The sequence below is a fragment of the Vanellus vanellus genome (genome assembly GCF_965231255.1).
Source record: "Vanellus vanellus genome assembly, chromosome: 20".
In the NCBI taxonomy this organism is placed as follows: Eukaryota; Metazoa; Chordata; class Aves; order Charadriiformes; family Charadriidae; genus Vanellus; species Vanellus vanellus.
Genome location: NC_138925.1, coordinates 5,652,686 through 5,662,830, shown reverse-complemented (window position 1 = coordinate 5,662,830; position 10,145 = coordinate 5,652,686). Strand labels below are relative to the sequence as shown.

General features: G+C 49.2%; 1 protein-coding gene across 1 annotated transcript in view; it reads left to right on the top strand.

Moving 5' to 3' along the window:
- The first annotated feature begins 1,190 nt into the window (after positions 1-1,190).
- The window catches only part of SPSB1 (splA/ryanodine receptor domain and SOCS box containing 1), a 37,514-nt gene continuing 28,559 nt past the window's right edge, over positions 1,191-10,145 (top strand). The window contains exon 1 of the mRNA XM_082493535.1: positions 1,191-1,355. The gene's annotated coding sequence lies outside the window, so the exon portion shown is untranslated. The remainder of the gene's footprint in view (positions 1,356-10,145) is intronic.

Genomic DNA, 10,145 nt, shown 5'->3' with positions numbered 1-10,145 from the left:
ACCTTCCCCACTACTCACCTCCCCTCTCCCCAGGAGGAGCACAGCCAGGAGAAAGATGGCTGAGTATCCCGTCTAATTAAAAGGCAGGTGAGGAAAATGCACTTGCACATTTATGGTTGAACCTTGTTTGAATTAAGGCCCTGTGCTGGAAAGGAAGTTCAGTTGAGATGAAAGCGAAGCCCTCTGGAAGTAGGCACATAAAAATGAGGACACACAAATTAACCCTGCTCTTTTTTTTCACACGTGCCCCATGACCATTAGTGATGGGAACTGGTCAAGGCCCAATGTGAATGTCCAACCCCACAGAACAATAACCTCAGCAGCATGCAGGGGCATTCGTTCCGTACTGACTCAGATGGCCGGCTGCCACCTCCTGAATCATTCATACCACTTCCTGCAGTGCTTAGGTGGTCCTTGGAGGTATCCCATGCAATATGGCTTGCTTAATTTATGACAATCCACTGGTTTATAGCTCCAAGCAGTATTGCTACAAACAGACTCTTTTTGTCTGGGAATACTGAAAAATGAATCATCTCAAAAGAGACATTACCAGGTCAAATTTGTCCAAAAAGTTGCTTTAAAAAAACCCCACAAAACAAAACAAAAAAAAACCTGAAACGAACAGGATTGTATTTCCCAGATTTATTTTGGTAAACAAATTTGTCTTAAAAAAAAGCAAACACACGTTCCCTGGAGTGTTTGCAAGGCAAATATTGCAATGTCGCCTCAACGCGTGAGGACCCCGAGCAACGCAATTCATTAAAAAGTGACTCGACCGTCCACACAGAAATAAACCGGCTGCTATTTTCCGCCGTCCTTAGCGCAAGCAGAGCAGTAGCGAACTATACAAGCCCCATTTCACCCAGAAACACCGCCGGCCGATGAGGGTTCACCTCCGCCCGGGCGGCTCTGCTGGGGACGGGGGTGCTGTGCCGCAGCCGGACGCTGCCGTTCTCCCCCCGTCCCCGCCGCCGGCTGCGCCCGCAGACCGGGCGCGCCACTCCCGCTCCGCCGCGGCCGCCGCCCGCCCCGTCCCCGCCCCTTCCCCCGGCGGCGGGCGGCCCGCAGCGGGGCGGGGCGGGGCGGGAGCGGGCCCGGGCGGAGCGGGCCGCGCCCCGGGCCAGGCCGGGGGCGGAGCGGGGCCGCCGCCGGGCGCTATTTGGGCCATGTGACGGGCCGGGCCCCGCTTGCCGCGCCTGGCGCCGGGAGGAGCAGGGGCGCTGCGGCTCCGGCCTCCCCGCCGCGGCGGAGGAGAGGGCGGGTGGCTGCTGCGCTCCGCTCCGCGGCCCCGGGAGCAGCCTGCGGCGGGGGCCCGGCCCGGCCGCTGCCATGGTACGGCCGCCAGCCTGGGAACGGTAGGAGCCGGGCGGGGGCGGGCGCGGTGCGAGGCGGGTGCCCGCGGGCCCGGGCGGCTCCGCGGCGGCCCTTCCCCGGGGCGGCGGCGACCGGGCCGGCTGCCCGCCTCGGGCTCTGGGATGCCGCGGCCTCCGCCGCCCTCCTTCCATCCGCGGTTCCCGGCGGGCGCGGAGCGGGTCTCCCCTCCCCGCTCCCCTCCCGCCCCTGCGAGCTGCCCGCAATCGGTGCCAGCTTCAAAAACAACGGCCGACGCCGGGCGGGGGTGAGGCCGCGCTTCCCGAGCAGCTCCGAGGCGCTGGCAAACCCCGCACCACCGGCCTTGGCCGGGGCATGGGAGGCCCCGTCCCCGGGGAGCGCGGCTGACAGCGGGGCGCGGGCACGGCGGCGGGGCCCGGAGCGCTGCGGGTAAGGGGGCACCCGTCGCTCGAGGAGGTGTTGGGGTCTGAAGGGCTCCCGGTGTTTGGAGGGCTGCGGGAGCTGCGGGTGGGATGGGCGGGTGCCAGGGGCCAGCTGGCGTAGCCGTGTGCGGATTTGAAAAGCAAACACTGATAATGTCAGTTCAGAGATCTTCAACTCATTAAGGAAGTCAGGTTGTTTATTCAGTGTCTGTGGTTACGGCGGTGGTCTCTGGAGCGCACCTTACAAGGCCTAATTAATATGTCTGGGTTTTTTATGACATAAACCTATACTAATACAGTGGGAGCTTATATAATCCTATATCTGAAGTACCAAGACTGTGGTTATGAGAAGATGTTGATCTTGCCATAGCCTTGTGCTGAAGTGTGCCACTTGGTCTCCTTATTACCTGGCTGAGAAGCAGGCGGTCAGTGAGGCTGAAGACTGGTGGTGGCCATGCCTGATTAGAAACCTATGAATTGTCTGAGCAGTTGCTCAAGATAAGGAAGTTTACAAAACGATTGTAAAAATGGGAGTTGCTACCTTGGAGAAAGATCAGCTCTCTTTTTCCTGATAGCGATGCAGGATGAATTTATGAACCTTTTGTTCTAGAAGCAATCTTCGCTTTTCCTGCCCCTCTAATATCCGATTTCTATGCCAGATTCTGCACTGCAAAGCGTGCCAGTGCAGGCTGCTTAGACTGGCAGGGTGCAAGTTGACTGCTAAATTACCAGGACCAAACTATGGGGAGTTTCCAGTGGCTTGCAGTAAGAGAGATTGGGCTATAAGATGGATGGGGTCAAAGTGGCTACCCCAGCCTATGAGGAAGGATATTTCTGCGGTGAGTTGATAAGGGAACTACTGGGAATGTGGTGGAGCCGTGCTACTGTTTACAAAGCGAACAGCGATGCTGAGAAGCACTTAACTGGCTTGTGGAGCGGCGTTTTCCCTGACCAACCAGTGGCTACGGCGCCTGTCTCCTCCCTGCTCTGTGAGTGTGCCTGGCCACTGGCCCTGCAGGGCTCTCGGTGGTTGTGATGATGGATGCGTAAAGCAGCAATTTATTGCTCTCCCCCCTTGAAGGCAAGGGATGAACCTCAGCAGTGTATTCCTCTGGGGTGCATGGTGTTGTTGCAGTGCAGCAGCAGAAGGCTTCTGCAGCCTCTCTCCTCTGCTCTGGAGGTTACTGAAGTGCACTATAATGTGGTTGGAGTTTGTTTGTAAACTTATGTTAGATACTTCTGAAATGTGGGTTTGTGTTCCAGGAACTGGTTGGCCCATATGTGCTGCATTTGTGTGGAGTCTGTCAGCTGCTGCTAGACCCTGAATGTGGAAAAAGTGCTCTGCTCGTTGCTCCCTTGCTCTCCTGTGTCTTTTTTTTTTTTTTCCCTGCCCCCCCCCTACATTTCCTTTCCTCAGAAAAAGTGAAAGCAATCTGCAAGGGCTGCTTGTCTTGTCAAGTCTGCCTTGCAAGGGCTAATTAAGAATTCATGAAGTTACCGGAATTAAAAATCTGTAGCTAGTGAGCCAGTCAGGACACTGTGTATGCCAGGCTTTGTGAATGAGCACAGACCGTGCTGACAGTTCATCTTCCAATTCACAATGTAGTTTTGGAAGAAGAATAATCTGGAAGGGAGTGTGCTCTGTGGCTGTCTGAGGCTTGTGTCTCAGTTAAATTTTGTGGCTGGTGTGCAAGTTGTGCTTATAGTTTTGGGCTGTAGTATACCTGTACTGCCTGAGTGTGGAATCACTGAGAGCTTGTGTTGACAAGAGGAGTGAGGATTAACTGGTGTTGGCAGGGAGTATCAATGAGATGACCTCAGCTGGGCTGTGCTTATCTTCATGTCCTGTGGAAGGAGGCTTGTACATGTATTAATTAGTAGAGTGATGTAGCACTAGCAGTGGAGAAACAGCTTGCTAGACCTGCATGGATTATACTAACAGGCTCTGTTTTTGGCATGAGTTTCCCTAACCTTGACTCTACCAAAGGCTGGTGGTCTACGTGGCAGGCTGGGAAATTGCAGCCCTGCTCCTTCATGTTTGCAGGCATAGAATCATAGAATGGTTTGGGTTGGAAGGGACCTTAAAGATCATCTAGTTCCACCTCCCCTGCCATGGGCAGGGACACCTCCCACCAGCCCAGGTTGCAAAAAGCCCTGTCCAGCCTGGCCTTGAACACCTCCAGGGATGGGGAAGCCACAGCTTCTCTGAGCAACCTGCACCAGGGGCTCAAGTTGCTGGTGCAAGATACAAGTTAGACAAAGCTGTGTAATGCCTGCAGAGTAAAAGTGAGTAAGTGTCTGAGAACCAAGGTTACCAAACTGCAGTCACTGGACTGCTTTGCTGGTGGTCATCACAGAGGGGGGTTGATGTCAAGGTGTTGACTCACTTCCAGTTACTACACTGCTCTGAGCAACAACAAAAAAATCTTCCCTTGAGTTACTCCATGTGAGTAACTGCTACAGCTGCTACGGCTTCAATAAATAACTTCCGGAGAGTGTGGGGAATGAGTGCAGTGTCCTTAGCACACATCCCATCTTTGCTACAGGAGATGGCCAAACACACTCTACTGAGTGTGAGAACCGAGCTTAAAAGTACTCGTGTCCAAGCACATAGTGGGGAAAAAGTGCCACTGTTAACTGTGCTTCCTCAGGCACGTCTAAAGCTGTGTCACCTCTTTAAAAGAAGTAGGGAAGGGGTTGTTCATAGATTTCCTTTTAATTCTGTAGTTTTCTGCCCTCATAGGCAATGCTTTGGAAGATCCTGGGCTAAAGTAAATTGGTCGGTTGCACTGATCAGGAAATTTTCTTCAGGTGGTCATACTTTGGGTGAAGTGGTATCAAGCCTTGAAAGAACATATAATGGGTCTATTTTTGAAAGATCCAGCAGTCTTGTTGGGCAACTAAGTATGATAGGAGACTGAAGCTCGCTCTTGTGCATGGCGGGATGCTTTCCTGGAGGAAGCTTTTCGCTGACTTTCTTTTGTCCTGGTTATCTTCCCTGATAAACTTGCAACTCTAGTAAACACTCAACCACACCTGTTGCTGGTGTTGTTGGTATATGTTTGGCAATTCTTCCCTGACTTAGTTGTGGGAATTGACATTCTTGGTGGCATTCTGGGTGTTAATTTGGTATGGGAGCTGCTTTCTTCTGTAGCTGTGGTGTGACACAACTTGCCTCAACTCTGTGTAGCATTTAAGGGAAGGAAATACAGCAGACACTGCCTAGTAAAATAGATGTAGTGTGACCTGGATGCTATATTGAGGGCCACCCCTGGCGTGTAAAGGCAGTGAGTAAGGGTACTGACAGAACAGTCAGCTGAACCATGAGTTTTGTCCTACTGTTGAGCTGAAATGAGTAAAACTTAGTGTCCCAGCCCAAAGGACTGCCTGGATACTGCAGGCTGCCTTTGTAGAGGCCCCTTCTTTGGAAAGAGTACAGAGAGAAGAATAATTTCTTAGCATGTTAACTGTCTGTTTGAGCTCTGGGCCTGGACCACTGGGCTGAGCAGGTGCAAGTGCCGGCTAGTGAGATGGGTGCCGGCTAGTGAGATGGGTGCCGGCTAGTGAGATGGGTGCCGGCTAGTGAGATGGGTGCCGGCTGCTGTCTCATCACTGCTGGGGACAGTTCTTTTTGTCACATGTTGTCATGCTTGGGGTTGGGCTTAAGGTGCAGAGCTTTCCAGGCCAGCTGGTGCTTGTGGCAATCTGACAGTATTGTGTGTGCCCTGGGGATTGTGGTTTAGAGGGATGAGTGTAAGGCTGCAAGACGGGGACAGCTGTGGGCTAATCCTTTCTATATCTCTGACTTGATGTGTGGCCTTGCTTCAATCGCCCAACGTTTTGCTTTAGGGTTTTTAAAAAAGGAGAAAATAAAGCTAACTCTTTTCTTGTCTGATCACCTTTGGCAGGGATGGATACTAATACCAAGTTTTATTTAATGGGCTCTACCCTGTGGTTCATCAAAGCAGTTGGTTCTGGCAGTGGCATGGAAGAGGTGGGAAATGTCTTTTCTGTCCATGTTGTGGAAGTACCACAGCTAGGAGTGGGGGGCTTAGCATGCCATTGACTTTCTAGCGTTTCGTTCACATGGTAGATGTCTTGCCATCCTCCCTTCTGGTTTTGTGTGTTGTCCTTAAGCAGCATTGAACTTCAACTTCAAAGGTTTCTGGATTAACATCATTTTCTGATCGCAATAGAGAAATAGCCACCTGCCCTTGCCTTATCTTTTTTTCTTTAATCCTGGAGAGACTTGTCTGCTGGCATTTTCTTGTCTTATGGCTCTGCTAGTTTTTCCTCTTCTAGAACATAGGAAGACAGACTTCAAACTGAAGCAGCTGTATAATAGTAAGGCTGTTAACCTGCAAAACTCTCCCTGGGAGAAGAAAGCTTTTTATGTGTTTAAAAAAAAAACAAACAACAAAACAAACCCAAACAAAAAAACACTGCCATCTGCCTGATTTCAAAGTGAGAGCAACAACTTTTGACTTGAGAGCTTTGGGGCAGAAGGTGGTAATGTCTGAATGGAGTTACCAAACATGGGCTTTTTCTTTTAGCCTGGGAGGGGAATTTGATGAAGCTTGTAAGTCGGAGCAGCTGTGTAGATGTTAGTTTCATACTGCTTTCTTTGGATAGCTGGTATGTTATCAAGTCAGGAATCTGTCTTGAGGAGATCCCAGATGGGGCCTTGACACCATAAATGTACAAAGGCATTCGGTTGCACAAAAATTGCAGAAACAACTTTAGTTCTAAAGAACGTGAGCCACAGATGGTAAACAGCCAAGAAAAGCAAGCAAGGGGTAAGGCCAAGCTGTTCTCTACATGAGAAGGATACATTGGTCTCAGATGTTTAGAAGTTCTTAGTTTAAACTTTTGAGAACTTTGCTGTGGATAACTTCTGGTTTGAATGGCTGTTTGGAAGTTAAACTCTACCTAAGTAGATATGTGAAAAATGGCTGGATTCCAGCTACATTGTTTGGAGGCTTGAAGGAAGTCCTGGAGTTTGCAGAAGTGCAGTTCTTACTTAGATACCCTAATTCCTTGTCATATGGTGCTTCAGGATCCCTGCTCTGTAGTTGTGTAACCTGGTGAGTTGTGCTGCAGGGAAAGAAGCATTACTTCTCAGTGAGAAGAGAATAATGACCCTTGAAATGTTTCCAAACAGCAGGCTTTGGTCCGTACTATGGAGGAATTGGGACACTGGGTATGGGGAATGGATGGGGATGGTGCTGTGTTATCAGCAGTTCTACATGTGGCCTATCTGTTTGGTAGTCAGTCTCCCCATGCTATTTAAAGGCTAAACTGGTCATGTTCTTGAAGTTGGACAATGAGGAAGGGATTGCTTTGTTCCATAATAATCCCAGGGCACTAGTACATCTGGGACATGAAATTTCAAGTGGTGCCCATGTAAAAAAAAAAAAAAAAAAAAAAAACACCTAAACCTTTGTGGACCAGCTGGTGAGGGGTGAGCTGAACTGGGAGAATTAACATTTATGTCCTAGTTCCTATGAACCATTGAACAGCTGTAGAAGAAACTTGTTGACACTTTTGCTGAAAAGAGGTTTGGAGCCCATGTGAATCCAGAAAGTACCTGGCTTGACTCCTGTGGGCAGGAAATGTAGTTGCTTGGACTTTCTGTTCTGGGGTTACAGGATAGGTATGAGCTGCTGCAGACTGTGCTGTGTTGTTATCCTACGGCTTGCTGTCAAGGTTCTGCACTACTGGCTTGAACACTTGGCTTCCTTGCCTGATGTCCCACACAGTTTCACTGCTAATGTTCTGGGGTTTTCCATGTGGCATGTTGTGCACTTCCAGCTGGAACGAAATGGAGCTGGGGGTGGGAGTGAATCAATCTAATGAACACGTTTCATTTTTTTGTGAGCCAGGGCATTGCTTTGTTCCCTGTTACCTCACGGCTTTTTTGGAGCACTGTGTATTCCTCTCGCAACAAGGATCAGACAGGCAGTTGTAAGTGGTTTCAGCCTCAGACTTTACTCCAGTATTGATTCAAGCACATGCATCCCTTAAATCTTGCTAGCATAGCTCAGTTTGCAGCTGAAGAGGAAAAGGGCAGAAAGGCTACACACATGGCACTGTTTCCAGCAGGATATTGCTGTAAGGTTAGGTATGTGGCACACTGTCTTGCCAACGTACAGCTGCTGTGTGGAAGTTATAAAGAGGCAGCTAATCTGCTGTCAGGTGTCTGTGAACTTGGGTGATGGTGAAAATCCAGGGAGTGAAGGCAGACCAGCATGGAAATATGCCACTGGTTTTTCAAGTTATGGGTTTGACCTGCTGGGATGGAGAGAAGAAAGGAAGGGCAAAGCGTGTGTCTTGTGTTTATCAATATGGGTTCATGTCAGTGGCCAAGGTTCAACTTGCAATTTGGATATTGTAGCTCAATCTTGATTTCAGTCTTAATTGATTTTGATATGATCTACTCGAGGACTGACAAGCTGCTAAATAGTTTAACTTTCTTAACTCGCTGTTTACAAGAAGCAGCTTTGGAAGGAACTGAAAGCTTTCTTGGAAGGTTCACTCTGTATTCCATACCTGAATCTTTCCTGTTTTATTGAGGTACTGGTGTTCCTTATGTGCTTCTGATCCTCTGGGTATGAGGCATGCCAACAGGCTGTAAGATGTTGCCTTCCAGTGAGATTGTTGAAGGGGCAGGTCATATGTGCCCACACAGGCCTAAATCTGCACTTTTGGCAGGAATAACATTAAATCCTGAGGGTTTCTTTATCTGAGTAATCAGATAAAGCCTGGTGTGTGGACACTGAACTGGATTTGCAAGAGGCCCAGCTTTGTGTGTCAACACTTTAAGTGGGAGGGGACACCTGACTAGAGAGCCTGGAAGGAGCAGTCACCCACATCTGCAGGCAGGCTGTGATTGTGCAACTGCCCTCCTGCTTGCCCGGCTGCCGGAGCAGTGTGCTGTTTTACTGGGGGGAACTTGCAGAGTGTGCTGTGTCACTCCAGGATGGCAGACAGGTCCAGATGTTTGCCTACAAGGAGCTCCAGTGAATCTGCTGCTGTACTAAGCCTACTAGTTTCAGATTAAGAGAATCTTTGTGGCTCGGCATACTTGCATGTGTGCTTGGTGGTATTTTTTTCTATAAGGACTTTCTGCTGTACATGTTTTCTCCAAAAAGGAATTTGGCTGTGACTCACGAGGTGCCTTCAGTCTTTGTCCCTTGATGTGGGGATATGGTTATAAGTGCATGCTGGAGATCCCAGCCAGATCCCTCTAGGTAGAACAGCTCAGCTTGCTGCTGTGGGCGCAGCGATGTGGCAGCACAGTAACGGTGGGGGTAAATAGGGTTTCCATTGACTGCACGTTGCTGATGGGACATGAGCAGTGTCCCCTGACTAAGCTTAGTAGACAGAAGCAGGTTTGGGCTTTAGGCCAGAGGGATGGCATGGTTTTTGGTATGCACCTAGGAACGTACAAGAGCAAGATAAGAGATATGGCTTATCCTCAGCTGGACTGTGTGAGAATGGAGAAGGATGGCTGTTACTGGTTTTGCTGTTTCTGGTAAAAAACAAGAATTGAATGGCTCTTAGAGCTTTAAGTAGGAAGAGGTTTCTTGATGCAGGTAAGACCTTAGTGGGCACTGGGAAGCAGTGTACTGTAGACCATATATTAAGACTGACAAATTCCCCTGCATATTTGAGACAGGAGAATGATTTTCAAGCTTATGGTCATTAAGCTGAAGAGGAAGGATAGGGTGTTATAACCAGTACTTGTTCAGAGGCATGTACTCTTACATTATTTGGATTAGGCTGTCTTCTAACCTTCCAAAAAATGCCAGCCAATCCCCAGTCTAGACTGTTTTTAAAGAACACTTGACCTCATGGGAATCTCCATTTCAAGGTGCAAAACAGTACAGCAGAAGGCTCATCAGTGGCCTTACTGTTGAGATGGCTTTTGTGCTAATGCAGTGTTCAATATACTCTTAAATCTTGTTTTGGCATGTCCCACATGCCAAAGACGCCCACAAAACAAGCTTGTCCCAGTAGTCGTGTCTGACCCGGGGTTGTGGTGCTGAACAGATATCAAATGGAAGTCCTGTCCTTAGGCCTGAGGGGACAAAGCAGATGGCCCAGCAGGTGGCAGGCTGGCAGCAGTGAAAGAGATGGCTTTTGCAGGTTGGTGAATGCAACCCATTTTTGCTTGCAAGTCTGGTAGAAAAGCTGGGCAGTCCAATTAATACGTGCATTTATCCAAGGTGAATATGTCTGTAGCCAGCTTTTTCAAGTCCTAGTATGGTATGACCAAAGCATTGGGATTATCTATAGGGCATGGGTGTGTAGCGTGACTTTTGTTTATACTTTCATTGAGTATGAGAAATAGTAGTGTAATGAATTGACTGTAGAAATAAAACTGCAAGG